This window comes from Pinus tabuliformis, chromosome 1_2, assembly GCF_031772625.1.
Source record: "Pinus tabuliformis cultivar Carrire ecotype Pingquan chromosome 1_2, CPIR1, whole genome shotgun sequence".
NCBI lineage: Eukaryota > Viridiplantae > Streptophyta > Pinopsida > Pinales > Pinaceae > Pinus > Pinus tabuliformis.
This window is the reverse complement of record NC_142298.1, coordinates 768,785,504-768,800,356: the sequence shown is the minus strand read 5'-3', so window position 1 is coordinate 768,800,356 and position 14,853 is coordinate 768,785,504. Positions and strand designations below refer to the sequence as shown.

Sequence of the window (14,853 nt, the reverse complement as noted above, 5' to 3'; positions counted from 1 at the left end):
GCATGCTATAGTCTTTGCCCCAAATAAGTAGACTTAATGTATGTCACTATGTTCTGGGGATTATCTATTATTGACTCGACTCAGCGAGACTAGTCCTGCTATGGAAGGCCTATTAGAAGGAACAGACATTAAAGCCATTTGAACCATCAAAAGACAACTCCTGGAGCTTAAGTTTTGGAATATGTAATTCCTTAGCTGTAAGCACTGGTCACTTAATTAAGCAGATGGCCCTGATTATCTGATGTCTCAGATATAAACCTGAGAAAAGATGCTCAAGGAAAGTTCTTAAACTCAATTAGCCATGGCATTCCGAACCCACTAATGGCTGAAACCCAATATAAACAAGAAGTTACACACGATGAATATAAAATGTTGATTTTATTGTGGTCTAGTGATGTTCATAAACTATATTACATATAATTCACTGCTCATATTGTAATGCATTGCACATATTTGAAACCCAACTCAATAATACAGAAAAGAAACATGACCTGGTAACTTTACATATTCATATATCCTTATATCCTTGGACTGCATATAGCATTAATAAAATTTTCATACTCACATCTATGATTTCCTTAAAGAAAAATGAGAACCACAGTTTTCTTTCAGATGTTATAAATTACAATGGCAATCCAATTTACAAAAGTGTAAAACTGCCGTTGTGAATTCAACCTCTATAGGCCTTTCAAAACAAATGCAACATGTTAAAAACCCTGTACATTAAACCCTTGCAGTTCCAAACTCACCCACCCCTCCAAAGGTGGAATCCGAATCATCCACCTCCAGAATTTTCTCAATAATCAACTGTGCACTCCAATCTCCAACTTTATCCCAAAATCCTAATCAAAGTGGTTGAAGAGAATCACACGTACCATCCCATGATATTCCGTGTCTACAACTGACACCCACATCTATCATCTGCTTCCAGGCTAGCCCAGACCTATGCACTGCACATGAAAAACCGATACAAGTTCTTCAAAACACAAAGATTTAAGAGGTTAAAATCTCATTTCTGCATTCAAAAACCCCAACAGACTGAGGTTCAGATCCACTGCCAAGCATCTTATTTCACTAAAAAAGCAAAAGCCACAGGAATCATTTTAGTGCAAGAGGTTACCTACGTGAACGTATATGCATTTGGTTATGGCAATGGAAAAATCTCTGGGCGCCAGGCTCTTCCCCTTGAGTAGAAACCACACAAGAATTTGCACTGCACTAACAACTGGGAAATGTTCTTCAATTCATATATTAAATATAAACAGAACCCAAAGGCCGTGCCAGGAGAAAATGATATTGAAAACACACTTGAGAGATCATGTGCAGCTAACAAATCTGAAACTCTGGAAAGCAGGACAACATTGAGAGAAACCTGTTCCATTCCAAAAATGGCTCCATGACAGCTTTAGCACCATTAATCTTCAAACCAGTGCTGTTCACATTCAACTTTGTGCCCGCATGGCAGCAGCTTGTATTGACGGTTACCTTATGCATCTTTGCAAGATGCTTATGTGGCTTTGAGACTGTTTTGGGCTTCACTGATATCCCACCACAGAAAGGAGGTGGAGAAATGCACAGGAAAGTTATGATTACAGGCAAGAATAAGAAAATGGAAGTTTGATTCCATGAATTGCAGGTGAATGTGCTGCACATTATGAATCAACGCACATATGCGAACAATCTCATGCAAACTATCGGTTTGCAACATTAATTTTTAATTTTGAATTGGCAATTTAGGGAATGATATACATCTTGAATAATTAAAATTTGCCAATTTAATCTTTTAATGTTAAGCAATTTTTCTATTGGCTAAATTTCCCTTAATATTTTCACTGGCGGAAAGTAGATAACTTTTTTTTTTCAGAGGAAAAAATCTGTATATGTTATATTGAGATCATATAAACTATTTGATAATTACATGATTACATGGATCGATTAGATGCCATCGATCATATAAGACGCATCGCATCGGATCTCTGTCATCCTATGGATAAAACAAAAAAGGAGGATAGATTGTTCAAAACATAGTTACAAGTATTCAGCTGATAGAATGTATGCACTGTAACATATTGTCAAAAAGTAGATATGCAAGCAGATGTGGAGCTGCCTGAGAAGAGGCCGCCTGCAGAAAGGAGCCATCATCAGTTGAGATCTAGTCGGGTGGCAAGGAGCCAGTAATCAGAGAAATGATGGACTCGAGAGGAGGATGGGAGTCCTGAAAAACACAGCAGCACCGCCACTTCCAGACATGCCAGATGGTGAGGAGGAAGATGGCTTGCCACAAAGGTCGCTGAGAGGACCACCAGAAGAAGGCGTCCTTAACTGAGGGGAAAAGGAGGACAGGAAAACCATAGCCGGAGGACAGCTCGATCCATATAGCAGAGGTGACAGTGCATTGGAAGAACATGTGGATGTTCGTTTCCAATTCAGAACGGCAGAAGCAGCATCGACTTGGACCCTGCCAACCTTTTGATTGAAGAACATCCCAGACGAGGTTCCTGTTGTAAAAGAGAAGCCAGCCGAAGAGAGTGGATTTGAGAGGGCAAATGGCTTTCCAGAGTTTGTGAGGGAAGGGGGAGGGATGAGGCGGGATGAGTGATGTGAGGGCGGAGTAAAGACGTCTAACAGTGATGGGGTGGATGGTGGAATCTGTGGAGCAGATGAGGGTGTCATGGGTGCCCAGTTGAAGGATGTTCAGGCGGGAGAAATGAAGGGTGGCGGAGGACCAATGGGGGCGAAGGGGGGGGGGAATATGAAGTTGTTGGTCCGATTTCCAGATAGGCGACAGAGAGGACCATGAGTCAATGAGCATGGACCAGGTGAAGATGCCCCTGGAGTGGAAAAAGGTGAGGAGGGCCGGGGAAATTTGGGATTCAAGGTTGTGTAGGGTAGGGTCGAGTGCAATGTAAACGGAAGAACCAGAAAAGAAAGTCCATTTGAGAATACTGAAGAGAAACCGTTGATTCTTACGAAAGCAGCACCAGATGGGAGATCCATGGCGAATCCCAAGAGTGGATCTTCTGAGCCAGAATTCTAAATTCTGACCTTTTAGATACTTCTGTTTGATAAGAGCAGACCATGGGCTGTTCCCGAAGATGGCCCTGTGCATGGATTTGCAGATGAGCGCATTGCCAAAACGCCGCATATTAATAAGACCCCAGCCTCCATACTTTTTGGGGATGGTGATGAAATCCATTCTTGCAAGATGAATTTTCGATTGATAGGAATGGCCTCCCCAGAGGAAATTTGCGGCAGTTGACTGAATGATTTTGTATACTTTGGCAGGGAGGACGAAAAGGTGTCCCCAATATACTGCTAATTGGGATAGAACCGCTTGAACAAGGACAAATCGGCCTGCAAGTGATAAGAGTCTCAATTCCCATTTGGAGATTTTGCTGTAGAATCTATCAATGAGCCACAACCAATCTGCAAATTTGTTGTTTTTGACTTTGAGTCGGAATCCAAGATATGGGAGGCCATCTGAGAGGAGTGCTAGGTTGATGCCGAAACGAGCCGCTACCCAAAGAGCAGTAGCAAGGTTGGAATTGTTATGGAATAGCTTTGTTTTGTCATTGTTGATGAAAAGGCCAGTAGCGGCACGGAACTTCTGAAAGATGATGAATAAGCATGCCCAAGAAGACTTACATAGCATAGCAAAGATAAGAATGTCATCAACAAAAAAGTTATGAGAGAGAGAGATGTCCTTACAGATCTTAACCGGCTTACACCTCCCTTGAGAGACAGCAAGATTGATATGCGAACTAAGAGAGTTCATAACCAATATAAAGAGGATAGGGGACAGTGGACATCCCTGTCGGAGCCCTCTTTCAGCCTGGAAGAAGGTTGATGGAATTCCATTGATAATGACAGAGTAATGAACGGATTCAACACATGCCATAATCCAGCTGCATGCTCGCGGCGAGAGTCCAATTTTTGCAAGTAGAACTCGGATGAAGCTCCAACTGACACAGTCAAAAGCCTTTGAAAGATCAATCTTGAGGGCGGCCGCGTCGATGTTCTTGGAGGAGATGGCGAAAAGGCCTTCTTGAGCAAGGGCGACAGCATCAAGAATAAGCCTATCCTTTAAAAAAGCATGTTGCTGAGGAGATATGAAAGAATTGATAGTTTTTTTCATGCGCTCAGCAATAATCTTGGATATGATTTTGTAAAGAGCATTGCACAGGGCAATGGGCCTGTAATCCCCGAAGGATGTTGGATTCTCTTTTTTTGGAATTAAGGCAATGAAGGTGGCCGATAGGGCGCTGTTGATGTTCCCAGCTTGGCAGGTAGCATTTACCGAAAGTAGATAACTTATTTGCTAGACAAATGTCAATATCCCAAATTATTTAAGAAATGTGTTTTCAGTTTCAACATCTGCAATAAGTTTTTATAAATTACCCCGTGAGGTATAAGTTATAACATCAGTTAGTTTCAGAAAATAACTTCAATTTATTTATGGGAAGGGAAACAAAGCTATAAGCTAATTTATATCAGCTGTAACTTCTAAAACAAAGTGGTCATAGAGCAAGTATCTAAGTTCATGCCAAATGCCCCTTAAATCAGGCATGTTTGAATGAATGATGGCCTGTATTCCACAAAATATCTAGGCCCGTACAATGGTTGATTTAGATTCTATGACATATACTATTTATATTGCATAGAGTATGCTTTCAAAGCAGTCTGTCATCAAAATCTGGTTTGATAATTAAGTCAAACAAATTTGATTTGCTTTCAACTCAGTTCAGATAATAATCAATTTCCATCCATATGTAACATCAAGATATTGTTATGCAAATACACAATGCTGTTGTATGATAAGATGAAGTTATGTAGATCTAGGCTAGAGAAGTTATGACTAGAGAACTCCTTTAAATGTGCATATATTGATGCAGGAAATATTTGCAGGATGTGTCATATTTAGTATTTACTGCTTTACAGAATGTAAAATAATATTTCAGACTTAGGTTTGAAAGGATAAAAGCAGTTACCTGTATCTGTTGAGCCCTTTTAGAATGAGATGGTTTGATGGGCTCACTTGTTGATAAATCCCAGGTATATGTAAAGAGTTGGAAGAGATATCTTAGCCTGTAAAACTGTTGATGTATATGTCACATGACATATTTTTCAAGTTGAACATCCTTCCATCACAAGCCTGAAATATTACGAAGATATACTTTGCTTGCTTCAAACCTGCGATAGACAGGAATCAATTTCCACATGTAGCATTCAGTTCTTACTCTAATAACATTGTGTTTCAAGAAAGAGAATAGTCTCTGCATTCAGATCAAAGTCGCCATGTTTCTAGAATTTAATGCACTCTGTGAATAAAACAATACCAGCTACTGCAATAAATACACAGAGAAATGGGCAGGAAAATTCTCGATGTACTTTGCACAAATCACCCAATATACTACAGAGGATGTTCAGCGTCATATCTTATCAGAACAAGTATACTGCGTGATCTAGCTAAGAGTATATCTCACGCACTGATTGGTCTAAGTGCACATCACAGCTGTTAAGTGCCAAATGAAGTTTGATACCATAGCTACTACTAAACTTCCCAGAAGTCAATGAGTACCTGGTTCGATCATGCCAGAAGGCCAGTTAAAAAATGTACAATGTAGTTGCCTCCTCGGCTTGTGCTAGTTTCTTGCGACCATTAGCTTCACCAATAATCACCACAGGAACACTGTCCATCCAAGAAATGATGGAAACGATTGGAATCCCTCACAATGATTTCTCGCCTAGCAACCTTTGAGATGAATTTGATAGCCTTGTGACAATCACCACACACACGAAGGTTCTTGGTAATTCGAATAGGTGAACCAGGACAAGTGTTGAGAATTCCAAAAGCAATAGCTAGTTTCTCACTGTGAGAGTAAAGAAGATGCTCCTTCTGCTCCTCCTCCACATCATGCAGCACACCATTTGTGTCAGGAACATATCCAGCCTCCTTGATCTGCCAAGCCAAGCTGTCCAGCAATTCATAAATTTCCTCAGATTGTGGGTGTGATCTGTCTCCGACAATGAATGAATGCTTCCTGCTTCCGACCTCAATCCAGCTGCATCCTGGACTCTTTTTCACTCCCCTGTTGTTCATCATTTTTCTTAACTTGAATACATCATCCCACCTGCCAGCTAAAGCATATATGTTTGATAGCAGCACATAATTTCCAGCATATGTAGGCTCTAACTCCACAAGCCGTTCAGCTACTTGCAGGCCTAACTCTATGTTGTGATGATTTTTACAAGCGCCAAGCAAGGCTCGCCAGATTATAGCGTTAGGCTCTAATGGCATGTTTTTGATAAACTTCCAAGCCTCATCCAGATGGCCTGCCCGGCCAAGAAGATCAACCATGCACGCATAATGCTCCACGCTAGGAGTGATGTGATAATCCTGTCTCATACAATCAAAGTATTGCCATCCTTCACCCACCAAGCCTGCATGGCTACAAGCAGATAAAAGAGCCATGAATGTAATGTCATCTGGTATAACATCCGTCTGTTTCATAAGAGAAAAGAGTGTAATGGCCTCATCACCATACCCATGCATGCCATAGCCCATAATTGCTACATTCCAAGAAACAACATCCCTGCGAGACATTGTATCAAACATCCGCCGTGCATCATCTAAGCCACCACATTTGGCATACATGTCTATAAGAGTATTATCTACAAAAACGTCCGACTTCAAGCCATTTCTGATCATCTGAGCATGAATTTCCTTACCATGTTGCAGAGCAGCCAAGTGAGTACATGCAGGCAGAACACTCGCAATCGTTACCAAGTCAGGCTTTACGCCCCCAATTCCATTTCAGAAAAGAGATCCAAAGCCTCGTCAAAACATTCATTCTGCACATAACCCACAATCATGGAATTCCAAGAAATAACATCCCTCTGAGACATGTTGTCAAACACATGGCAAGCATCCTCTATACTGCCACATTTTGTATACATATCTATAAGCGCATTATCTACAAAAATATCCGACTCAAGCCCACAGACACTTATATAACCATGGATATCCTTTCCCTGCTGCAGATCCCTCATGCTTCCGCAAGCCGGAAGCACGATCGTGATGGTATGCTTAGTCGGCTCCACCCCTGTCAATTGCATTTCCCGGTAGAGCTTCAAGGCCTCCTCGCAAAGCTTATTCTGAGCATAACCTCTAATCATAGCATTCCAAGAAACTGCATCTCGTTGAGACATTTTGTCAAACATTTGGCGTGCATCCTCCAGGCAACCGCATTTTGCGTACATTGCTACAAGAGCACTCCTCACAAAAACATCCGACTCGAACCCACTCTTAAGAACATGAACATGAATCGCCTTGCCTTGCTGCAGAGCTGTGAGCCGAGCACAGGCCTTCAGAATGCAAGGAAACGTATAGCCGTCGGGTTGAATACCTGTGCGCTGCATTCGGCAGTAAAGTTCCAGTGCCACCATGCCCTGACATTGATTTGCATACACTCCGATCATCACATTCCATGAGAATATGTTCGGCGTTGGCATTTTATCAAAAACCGCCCGTGCATCTGTCAATCTGCCACATTTTGTGTACATGATTAGGAGTGCGGTTTCTGATACCACGTTTGGGTTGAATCCGGATATAAGCATGTTGGCATGAAGCCGCATGCCTTCTGTAAAAGATTTGTCATTCGCAGAAGCCTGCAAGAGAGAAATATAGTCCGGTGGAGAGTACGAACCGATTCCGTTGGCCGATCTAACCGTCCTGCGTGGTGATGTTCCATGGCTTCTTGTAATGTAGGCAGCTCCTGCTGTTATGGTGCGTAGCGCGGTATATCTGTACAAATGACGGAGGAAAGGTGTACTGTTTGCTGCTGAGCTATGGAGGAACATGGCATGAGGAAAACTGTGAGTAGCTTTGTCCTGAGAATGGCTTTTGAACCTGCATCTCAGACTTTTTCAGCTCTGTCCACTTGCAGTGAGTACACTTCAAATTCAAGTACCTGGATAAATATGAATTGCTAAAATTTGTTCAATCGCCTGTTAGCTCTTTGCATTCCATTTTTGGTAAAATTGTAAGTACTTGTGGAGGCTGCGACAATTTCGACTGGATGGTGATTGTCTCGTCGGAATCTGGGGATTAAATTGAAATTAGGAGTATCTGAATCTAACTGTAAAAATGGATTCTGCCCATAAAAACTTGGAGACCAAATTTCATCAAAATTGTGGTCGAAAAACTATTCTTTCCGAGCGAAGGCCTGTTATTTTGTAATGACATATAGTATTTTTATATGTGTATTATTGAAAGAATTTTTTGTTTTTATTTTTCACTTTTCACTTCTAAGTAATAATAGAGAAAAGGTGTTAGAACAACATCTTGGTTCTAAATAAAGGTCGAAATATTTATACAATAATGATATCGATTTTTCAATTTTTATAAAGAGCATTTATCGTGCGAAGATTTTCATTTTTTTTGAAATGCGTAGTCGAGAAGGTTTTAGGAACTGTTATATTAATATTTTAAAATTTAATTTTTTTTATGTAAATATATAGGTTAAAAGTGAATTTAAAATTTAAAATAAAAATGAATATCAAAATGTTATTTAAATTGAAAATTTAACTATTATACAAATTTATTTTAATATTATTATATTATTTCTTTTTTTCGGTTGAAGCCAGAGTAGTTCCTTTTAATTCATAATTATGAGAACAAATTATATAATATACAAGAACCCTGAACCCCAAGAGGTGACAGGGAAACAAAGGGCATGAAGCCAAAGAAAAGCCACACCCCGCTACAACCAATCAGCCAAAACTTTCATTACAATCTATTGGCAGAAACAAACAAACTAAAGGCCTGATCTCCGGCCAACAACCATCCAAGAAACTTAAGCAATAGCCCACCAGGACACGTGGCCCCAACAAAAGGTACCAACCGAGTTGACGGAAAACACAACCCCCCGCAAACGGACGGCACCCCAAAGAATAGCACCACCAAAACTACTCGCCGAAACCGCGGACCCCACCAACCCCACGGCCCCACCAAACAGCATGTTGAATCCAGGGCGTTGAATCACCAAGCGCGATCGGACGGCTGAGCAGGAAATCGCATGCCCAAAGCCGACGATCTTTAAGGCGCGGGGATGGTGGTATAAGGACCGGGCCCTCCTCCACGTGTAATGAAATCTATGGCATCGCTGCGAATAAACAAAAAACCACTTTTCATAAAAAAGCGGTGCGATATCAGTGAAACCGCCTACCTCACCAAACCCTCGGGCCCTACCAAACTACATGCTGGATCCTGGGCGTTGATTCACCTTGCGCCATCGGACGGCAGAGCAGAAAATCGCACGCCCAATGTGATCGATCTTTATGGCACGGGGAAAGTGGTTTATGTACCGGGCCCTCCTCCACGTGGCATGATTTCTATGGCATCGCTGCCAGAAATCTGAAACCACTTTTCACCTGTGAGCAGTGCGATCTCTGCGAACCTGCCCAAAGGCGGTATTGACTTCCATAACAGAAAAATTATTATTAATTCTATATGTCTTTGAAAGATATTTTTTTTTAATTTATAATTAGAAAAATGCAAATGTTGCTTTGATCATCAAATGTCGTCTTCAATCATTCTACATGTTTCAAGTGTCTTGATCATTCATAAGTGTTGTCACATTGATTAGAACATCTTTAGTGCATTTCATGGTCATAACGCCTTTGTTTGTTGTAAAACGACACTTTTGGTCGCATTCGCACACACTTTGTTCATTGCGCTTAGGGAGTGTTTGTAAATCGAAGTTTTTATGTGTATTTAACATTGTTCAAGCATGTCTATGTTTTATTGTTGAGTTGGTATGTGTCGCACATGTTTGCATGTCTAAACTCATTGTGTTCGCCCCTTGTTTTATCTTCCAGACTTCGAAAATTTTTGGTTGTACAAGTTAACCCATTAAGGCTAGGAGCACATGGCGCACTCTCAAGCCTTGATTGGGAATCCTTCGTTGTTCGGAAGTGCGCCCTGCACCCTCTAAGAGCACATAATGCACTCCTAAGCATCATTCCCCTTCCCTGTTCCAAACTGCACCCTGAAAAATCATGTCAAGCGCACTCCTTCCACTCGAAGAGCTACACCCTCCTTGAGTGCATGAGCACACCTTGAAGCCCTAAAGACTCATCCTTCATCCTTCAACAGTGCGCCATGTGCCCTCCTTGTATCCCTTGAGCACACAACGCACTTGGGAAGCTCGAATTCTCTTCCTTCGTCCTTCAGACCTACCCTCTCCCTTGAGCTTTATCTCTTCCCTTGAACGCATGAGCACACTCCGAAGCCTCAAAGCTCCAACCCTTCAACCTTTCATAGTGCGTCCTTGCACCCAGAAGTTTCCTTGTCCTCTCTGAGCACACTGTTAAGTCATGAATAGAAAATTTCCATGAAACGTGTTAGGATAGGATTTTTTCAGGCCGATGTTTGCTTGCCATGAGTGATTGCAGTTGCAAGTATTTCAAGAATAGCATGACAAGGATGCATGAAGAAGCTCAGGAAAAGAGGGTAGTTAAAGGAAGCATTCAAGAAAAAAGAACACATTGAAATCTTGATGATCGAAGTAACTCAAAAGACTCCATGAGATTAAAGACCCTTTGGAGGGTGAAGACATCAACAACATGAAAGTTGCATGCAAGATCAAAGACATGAGTAAGGCTTAAGGAAAGGAATTTGTTAATATTGAAAGCTTGACTAAATATTTAAAGGCACTCACCAATGAAGTCTCAGAATTGAAGAGAAAGTCAAGTGAGGCTTCTACCAATAGCAAGCCCCCCAAGTCTTTCCCATTCAAAAGAAATACTAGCAACAACAGTGAGTCGACTAAATCTACCCAAAGTTCAAATGTTGTGTTGAATATTGAAAGTATCGATATGGATAACTATTGTTCCTTCCATCAGGAATGGAATTCAGAGAAAACATTCCCACAGCAGAACCACAACATGAATGCTCTGGCTGCACACATTGTTGATGCTTTACTAGCAGATGAGTAGTTCGCAGACAAAAGAAACAAATGAAGCTGCATCGGCTGAGGAGAGCATACGTATTGGGCATGCAGTTAATGATTTTGATTTTATTCTCAATACAAACAAGAAGAGTGTTGAAACGCCTTCCCAAAATGAAGCCCCTGCTCAAAAACAAACTGGTTATTATAATTTGAGGAGCAAAGGGTCCATTCCTAAGCCAAAAGTGGCAAGACAATAATTAAAGAAGCAATTGTTAAAAAGACTCGTAACACCAAATAATCCTTCTCAGAATACACAAAATAAGCCTTGAAGTGTTGTTATCTCTGAGATTACTTCCACCAGCATTAAAAATAATCTTATCACTCTGGAAGTTTCAAATCAAGTTACACCTCTAAACACTTCGGCACTACATGCTAAAAATGAAATTATTGATTATAAGTAGTCGAAGATTTGAAAAGAGCTCATGCAAACATTTCCATCTTTGAGCTCGCAAAGATAGCAGGCCAACATGAGTTACTTGTCCAAGACTTCTTACAGCCTTAATCAGGTGACAAAGCTTCCACTGAAACTCTCGAATCTATAGTTAATGATGTAATTTTAGATGCTAAAAATCTTTGCCCCCCATTTTTGTTAACTTTGAAATATTTAATTACAATGTCCATAATTGTTTGGTAGATGCAAGTGCATCTGTGAATGTAATGCCATTATCTGTTGCTAAGAAAACTAATGCTAAATGGGATAAAATTGATGCACAAATCATTCAGCTAGACATATCCCTTGTCCAAGCTATTGGTGAACTCGGGAATGTTATTATGTATTTGTCATTTGACCACCAGGTACACCAATGCATAAACATTGTAATTGTGGACATCCTTGAAGCCTATGGCATACTTTTGAGTAGAGATTGTTCTGGTAAGTTACAAGGGTATTTTTCACATATTGGTCACACCTATGGCTTCCATATAAGGGAAAAAATAACCAGATTCGAGTGGAAAGTGAACCATACATGAAATATACTGTGACACCACTTAAGGGTCATAATGAGCTTGTTGCCTTTGCCGATTTGATTTTTGGAAATTGGTTTTTGGAAACTGATCACAGGTGTTATCAAGCACAACCATCACTTGTCCCACCTAATACAAAGTTGGAGCTCCTTCCTTGTACTCCAATCGGCGCTAATGAATCTTGTAATATAGATGTACATAATAGTAATAATAATATAGGAACTAGTTTAGTAACTAATAGTATATGGACCGTGTACTTCGATGGTTTTAAAACACAGGATGGCTTTGGAGCTAGTTGCATACTCATTGACCCACGTAATAATAAGTACATCTTTGTAACATCCTCCTCCCACATCTACCCAAGTAACCCGCCAACCAAGGTAAACATGCAACGAGAGGCCACTATGAAATGATTCTACCTCATAAGTCACATTAAGGAAATGGAAATGATGAAAACACGCCATACATACCTCCAACATCAGCATTAGGACCCTCAAGAACCATCCCAACCTTTTTGCCAATCATCCCTTGGCTCCCACTGAGATTTTAGACCACTTGGCCCCCAGACACTCCCATGATACAGGCCTTCCAACATCTAGGAGGCTTTGGACACTCTCATGACAAGGCATGCCAGTGTCCAGGGACTATTTTGCTCAGTGTTGTGCTAGCGTTCCCGGGACTTGAGCCACTTTTTCAGGCCCAGAGCCTAGGTCACTTTCCATAACTGAATGACACCTTCAGAACAGAAAGATAACAAGGATACAATGAGGAAAAATAAAATACTTGAACAAGCCCTTGATTGGACTCCTACTAGCCATGACAGACATTTTGTCAAACATTTCACAAATATGTAATCTACAGGGGTAAATAACAAATCTAAGCATAGGGTCTCATACATAGCTGGGAATTGCTAAGAAGCATTATTCCCATATATCATTAGTTGCATTATCATCTATTAGGTCATAGATTCATTATCCATTCATTTACAAATCAAAACATGAGGAAAGCCATACATCATTACTGTCATAATACATGCTTATAACTACCATAGTAACAACAGAAATATCAAGGATACATCAGCCATATAATCCACATATAAACCAGTATAATACTCATGAGATAACAAGGAGAAATAGCCTCATATTAATGATGCAAAAGCCAACCCAGTATGGGACTACCACGTTCCACCCGACTGTAGACAAGGTTGGGCCAAAACTCTCTCAAGCCAGTCACCCCCGTGCCATATTCCAAGCATGAATGTGGGATCTCATAAAACACATCAATCAAAACCATCCAAGGCTTCCAGAGGCCAAACCACCTCAACCCATCAAATAGTGATTCCACCTCATGGTCGGACATCACAAAACCATCATCAGATTGGTCTCTACCCAAGCCTTACAAGGCTCCAAAGCGTTTGTTCCAACCAAGGCTTTTAGGACTAGTAAAATACAGACAAGAAGAGTGTTGAAACACCTTCCCAAAATCAACACCCTCCTCAAAAACAAACGGGTTATTATAATTTTAGGAGCAAAGGGACCATTCCTGATCTAGAAGTGGTGAGGCAAGAATTAAAGAAGAAAATGTTAAGAAGACTCGTAACACCAACTAATCCTTCTCAGAATACACAAAATAATCCAATAAGTGTTGCTATCTCTAAGAGTACTTCCACCAGCAATAAAAATAATATTATATATCCCAAAGTTTCAAATCAAATTACACCTATAGACACTTCGGCACTGCCTGCTAAAAATGAAACTATTGATTATAACATAATCGAAGATTTGAAAAGAGCTTGTGCCAACATTTCCATCTTTGAGCTCGCAAAGATAGCAGGCCAAAATGAGTTACTTGTCCTGATCCAAAATGGATTTTGGATAGACTCCTAAGTCTAAGTGTTCCTCACAGAGGAAAATGAAAGTCCAAGGAAGTTCTTGGAAATAGCCCCATGGCAGAGATCTTTTCATTTTGAATCTACTGCAACTTGAATGGGCAAAAATGGACTTAGGATGTAGAAGTTATCGCAAAAAGAAGATGCCCTTTGTTCTTTGGAAAAAGAGGCAAAATCCCCTAAAAATGGAAAAAAAAAAACCCTTATAAAGGGAAATTGCATCGGAGATGGTCCAAGAGGCGGACTTAAAGGGGCAGAAGGACCCCCGATTGCCGATCCTCGACATATCGGGTCGGAGGCAGGCACATGCACATGACAGAAGGTAAGGACCCCGGGCCGATGTGATATTGCGATCGCCGATATCGGCGGATCGGCATCGGCGATGGCATGAGACAAGGGATAGACCCTGAGGCCAATGCGACTTGCAATTGCGATATATCGCATCGCAATGTCACGTCGTAGCAATATAAAGGGGCGATAACATGCCAGACCCGACGGATTTATAAGCACGACTTTATAACATTTGAGTTCCACCATAAAGGGACTTTCCTGTGTATAAACGTTTTTCAGTGTAAAAACCGAATACAAAGGAAAGCGATAAAGTCAGACCCAAAGGGAAATTATAGGCGCGATTTATAAAATTTGAGTTTTGTAAGCGGGATTTCGGGCGGGCCTCGAGCGGTAAATGGTATTGGGCCAGCTCCGCCCGATCCCATACAATGAACGATGCGTGGCTGGCGGAGGAGAGAGGAAAACCACCTTTTCGGGCAAGTAACCTCCGTATTCCTAAGCCACCCGAAATCGCATATTGACCGTTGGATCGGAGATCCCGTAGATCGACGATGGAGCTTGTGAAAGTGACCCAAGGCGGACTCGATGCGATATTAGAGCGATTTTGATATAATTTGAAGTCCAATAAAGAGGATTTTGTTGGGTTTTTGAATGTTTCCCTGTGTATTTGGGATCTCGCCCAATACGTTAATGCGATGC

The 14,853-nt window shown here is 41.0% G+C and overlaps 1 pseudogene across 1 annotated transcript; it reads right to left on the bottom strand.

Moving 5' to 3' along the window:
• Positions 1–764: 764 nt before the first annotated feature.
• LOC149208100 (pentatricopeptide repeat-containing protein At3g12770 pseudogene) lies at positions 765–8,212 on the bottom strand (annotated as a pseudogene). Its single transcript, XR_016252727.1, has 4 exons — positions 5,579–8,212; positions 4,989–5,190; positions 1,125–1,538; positions 765–950 (listed from the first exon to the last, which is right to left on the bottom strand). The product of XR_016252727.1 is annotated as a pentatricopeptide repeat-containing protein At3g12770 pseudogene (transcript).
• Between the last annotated feature and the right edge of the window lie 6,641 nt (positions 8,213–14,853).